The sequence below is a fragment of the Manacus candei genome, unplaced genomic scaffold (genome assembly GCF_025592945.1).
Source record: "Manacus candei isolate 608988 ecotype Guabito, Panama unplaced genomic scaffold, ASM2559294v1 h1tg000014l, whole genome shotgun sequence".
In the NCBI taxonomy this organism is placed as follows: domain Eukaryota; kingdom Metazoa; phylum Chordata; class Aves; order Passeriformes; family Pipridae; genus Manacus; species Manacus candei.
The window spans coordinates 63,199,796-63,204,687 of record NW_026138062.1 but is presented as its reverse complement, the minus strand read 5'-3'; the positions used below and the strand labels follow the sequence as shown (position 1 = coordinate 63,204,687).

The 4,892-nt window shown below is 38.4% G+C and overlaps 1 long non-coding RNA gene across 1 annotated transcript; it reads right to left on the bottom strand.

Annotated features, from left to right (window-relative positions):
• Positions 1 to 409: 409 nt before the first annotated feature.
• On the bottom strand, positions 410 to 4,639 carry LOC127468159 (uncharacterized). Its single transcript, XR_007903421.1, has 3 exons — positions 4,574 to 4,639; positions 1,458 to 1,521; positions 410 to 498 (listed from the first exon to the last, which is right to left on the bottom strand). It is a non-coding gene; the product is annotated as an uncharacterized LOC127468159 (long non-coding RNA).
• Between the last annotated feature and the right edge of the window lie 253 nt (positions 4,640 to 4,892).

Here is a 4,892-nt window from a genome sequence, read left to right as displayed (position 1 = left end):
TTTAAGTTACTGGGAAACAAGATGTGCAGACAAGAGAAGTTTCCTTCAGCACAGTGCCCACTGATCTTGCTCCATTAAGAATGAAGGATTTTGCCCTGTCTAGATTTCCCATGTCTTTTCTCCTATATTTCTCAACCTGACCCCTCCAAATGCCTGTCAGCACCAGCCTTGACCACTCAGTTACCTATATCTCTCAGTCTTATATACCTTTTTCTCTGTTCTCACTATAAAGGGAACACTGTCTACATTGTGATTCATAAGAATATTCCTTTTTCTTTTCCAGTAAAAAACTCTCCAGGAAGAATTATCTTAGAAATCAGTCAGCTGGTAAGCTATTGCTTTGCTCTGATGTTTTGAAAAAAATAAATAGTGGAATTAATACCATTTGCCTGTGTCTGTAACTTGTGTCCTCCACATGCAGTCTGCCCGCCTGAAGAAGGTTCAGAAGAAAGGTGTTGAAGATTCCGCATCCTGCAGGCTCATAGACATTGTGGGAAGCTGTGAATGTGAACACCCAGCTGGGCACAGGCAAGAGACATTTGGCTGCTGGCATGCAGGTGCCATGTTGACATGCCTCCAGGCCTTCTCATGTCAAGGTAGCAGCTTACAGCTCTAAGCCTCTGGCTATTCACATGCTTGGCTCTCAGCTTGGACAGCCTCCGCTAACAGCCTTGCCCTTCTCTTCCAAAGTAAGTACTGGGATACCTCAATTCCCCAACAAACAGTAATGCTGCTGTCCAGAGGGGACAGTGTTGATTATCAGAAATTGTGACAGCTCCATTCCCTCTCTCACTGCTAAAATAGTTTAGTTACTGCATACATTTGGGACTGTTACTGACAGTGCACTTGCATTACAATAACCCTACCAGACATTTTGCAGTGTCAAATAAGCAAGCAGTCTAGAAGCATTACTAAGCAAATTCCACAAAACATGGTAATCCTTTCTACCACCAAGTAACAGGAGCTTTCACATGGGTGACCCTAGCTTTGCACCAGGTAACCCAAAGGTTGGTTCACAGAGCCATCCAAAATATTTTTTATCATCAACTTCTAATCTGATTTAGGACTACAATTGCTGTAAATCCCCAAACCTAACTCAGTGGTAAGAGCATACTTACCACTGTAAGTGGTAAGAGTAGTGGGAAGACCCACTACTTCTGTTCTCTTGCACCCTTGACCTGCCGGCACAATGGTATTACCTTTTCCTGTAATACCACCATCATTCCTGAAGTGCTCATGATTGCTCATTCTTTATGCATGCAACCCAGGCATATTTACAAACAAATCAAATACAAAGGGGCTTTGTTTTGAAAGCTGTGTTTATCCTGCAAACTGTAGTTTTTCAAGGAAGCACACCATACTGCTCAGTCTCCGTCAGAAGACATGAATCAAGTCTCATAATGCCTCAGCACAAACACAACACAACATCACTGTTACAGCTTCATGCAATGCCTTACTCAGCCAAGCAATCACACGGGAAATTTTGAAAAAGGCCCTGCTGGAGACAACTCAGTAGAAAACCTGAAATGAAAAAAAAATTGAAATTAAATGAAAAAAAAAAGGAAAAAGCCTTAATGAAACAAATAGAACAAATTGCAGTCAAACGCATCTTCAATCTGTTTCTGCTCTCCTCAGTAATTCCACAATTTATTACCTATAACAATTCACACTAATCTCCCATTAATCTGGAACACTGAGAGTAGACACTATTGAATATCGTATGGGAAACAATCCTCAAGATATAAATACCATGTTTCATGTAAATTTTTACTTCAGCAAGACTTGGCTTCCCTTCTCTCCATTGGTTTCCCTAGATTTGACCAACTCAAAATTAAAGTAACTGCACAACAGAGAACCCTCACAGAGCATACATCAGAGGAGGCAGGAAAATATCAAAAGAAAGACCAACACACTTGCTCAGAACACCATTTAGAGAATGCCATATTGATATATTTGGATAGCAGCCAGTACAACACTCAATATAATTTAATCCTTACTATTCCCAGGAAATAAAGAGATTTTCTGCAGTATTTGTACTGGTACAACATAAACCCTTTTTTCCTATAGTAATTGTGGATCTTATAGGAGAAACAATGTGAAGACAAAAATGTCCAAAAATTAATTTGTATTTGAAACCATGAGCTGAAATGGCAACAGTTACCTAACAACCTCTTGGTTTAACAAGACTTCCCTTTCCAAGTATCTTCTAAGTGTAGCTTTCTTTTTTCTCAACCTGCACAGATATGACAGATTTCTGAAAAGCAGCAGAAACAAATTAAAAGTCTGTCAGGTTGTTTTTTTCTTTTCTTTAGAGAGGCCTCACACCAGTCAGTTGCATACTCATCCACAGATCCTTTGCTTCCATTTCTCTCCAAAGATTCATATGGACAAGACAAAGCACAGATCCTCCAGCTACCTCCTCCCCCACCACAGAGAAAGGCACTCAACCTTTTCAACCTTCCAGCTCCATTGCCTTACCAGTATGCACTGGCTATTAGCCCATTTCCCCTTATCTGAAGCTTTATCTACCCAACCTGCTCTATTCGAGTGCTTCAGGCATCCATTTATGAGCAGACCTTGGGATATTCCTTCAGTCCAAACTCCAGCCTCTACATGCTACCTCCAAGCCAGTAGCAGCTGAAATGTGTAACTTGTAACTCTGAACCATGAAGGGCACCAGGATGAAGTACAGTGTTAAACTGTAGCCAGAGAAATACGATGTCTCCGCACAGTTTTTGAGCTAAACATCAGAGAGCATGTCATTCTGAACACCTCCTTTGGACGTGCTGCATCTCTGCTAGATGCTATCAGAGAACGTGGCCATACTCTTCAAAGCAAGAAGAGGAAACCCATCACATTTTACACAGCAATCTCCACTCATTCAGTGAGAGAGGGGTTGGTCAATCCAGAGGTTATGGTGCTGGCTGCTACTGTGGCAGGAAGCACTTCAAGAAATCCTGTGTAAGTCAATGCTCTGTACGGGTCTGAGATCCCTGCCTCTAAGATGGGATAAGATGCCTGCCTCACAGCTGGGATATGAACTTGAGCTGGGTTCGTCCTCCTCAATTTAATAACCAAAAAGTGCAAGAAAGAGCAGTTTAGTTGTGCTCTATAAATAGCCTGATCTTTACTTTGGGTGTTCAGAAAGAACAGGAATTTCCATATTAAATAATTCACATGTATTCAATACCAGAGGGAAGGAATTAACTTGTGTTCTGTGTTTACACAATGCTTAACACGACTGCCAAAAATCTAAATGCAAATAAATTAAACAGATGAATGAAAATTAATACTCTGGAGAAGTATACAAAAGTTAAATGACAGATAGTTTCAGAACACAGGAGACCACTGAGGATCTTTCCCTAATGACCTTCCTTCCTAGAGATGATCATTCTGTTAAATTTTTATATAAAAAGAGAAAAAGAGAGAGAGAGAAGAAATCTAAACATAGCAGAACTCTTTGCAAGTCACATTTATTTAGCTGTTTCCTCCAACAAGAAGCATCTCAGGTTCTCTTTAAATGGGTCAGGAATATATTGGCTGCACCTGAAAGTTTCAGGGACTGTGAAAGCCTTAAAATCTGTTGTAAATCCTTAAAGAGAACTCATGCAAAGTTAATTGGTACTCTCGAATCGTCATGTCTAAATTATTACTTAGTATTAAATATTTGAAGTGGAAGATTTTCAAGGACTGTTGCAACTTTGGAGGAATATTAGGCTGAATTCACTTGAAACCTTGTTGGGGACAAATAATCTGCTTTCTAATTATGAACAAAGTATTTATACTTTTTTTTCCTGTCAGTAATTTTATGTTTTGCTGTTATCTCCAGCTACACACACACAAATACCCACACAGCTGGAATGGAACAACACTTAAATTAAGGTAAGGAAGTTAACACAAGTGGTGGCTGACAAACCCAAATGCAATAGGTAAGTGTACAAAAAAATAAGTGCAAAACTAAGTCATCTTTCTAAATATGAATAGGTGGAATTTTATGAAATATACGGGAAGCCAAGAAAACAGTGTTTTCCAAAAGTCAATGCAAAACCACAGCAAAGCCAGTTTTAGATAAATACAACATTCCTTTTGTGTCATACCAATAATCTATTTCTCACATGAACATTATCAAAGGCTGAACAAAGGCAAATCAAGGGATAAATCAAGGGATTTATCACTAAATCGAAGAAGATACAAACTTTTTGAATCTATTATATTAAAAACAGGAGAATGTGCTAAAAATATTTTAACAGGTATACATACTACATCTGAATTCTCAATTTACTTAAAGCTATAATATCTAAAAAAAAATCTCTGGAGAGTTTTACACTTGTCTTCATGTCAGGCAAGAAAATATTTCTTCTAGAATCCCTTTTGGAGGTGCCAGGCATGTGCATAAAACAGAGGTAGCAGACAAGAACATGTGTGGTCTAATCATTCACACAGAATTTTTCTGTGATTTACAGTAGTGTAGTGATTCAACAAAATATATGCATTACTGGTTAATACATCAGCATAGAGTTAATGCTTAGTTCTAATGAGCCTACAGTAAAGAAACACCATTAAAGCTACCTACCTCTTGACAGCAGGAATGTACAGAAATTGTAGGATTTCTTGAAATGTGGTTTACACAGAGTGAAATTCAACATCTGAAAATGTTATACTATCCTAAGCTGTTTTGCAATATCCGTTATGCAATAACCATGCTAAACATAGTCGCTGTTCTCATTCTGGTAAACTTGAATTTCAGAGTTAATTGTAATTGTTTTTTGAAATAAAAGGTGTTTGTGTAAATATAAGGATGCAATTACTGAGATAGCTATAAATCCAGGAGATTTATGTACATAATGCATCTCTTGAAGAAAAGATGCTTTCCTTATTATTTTTTCTCTCCC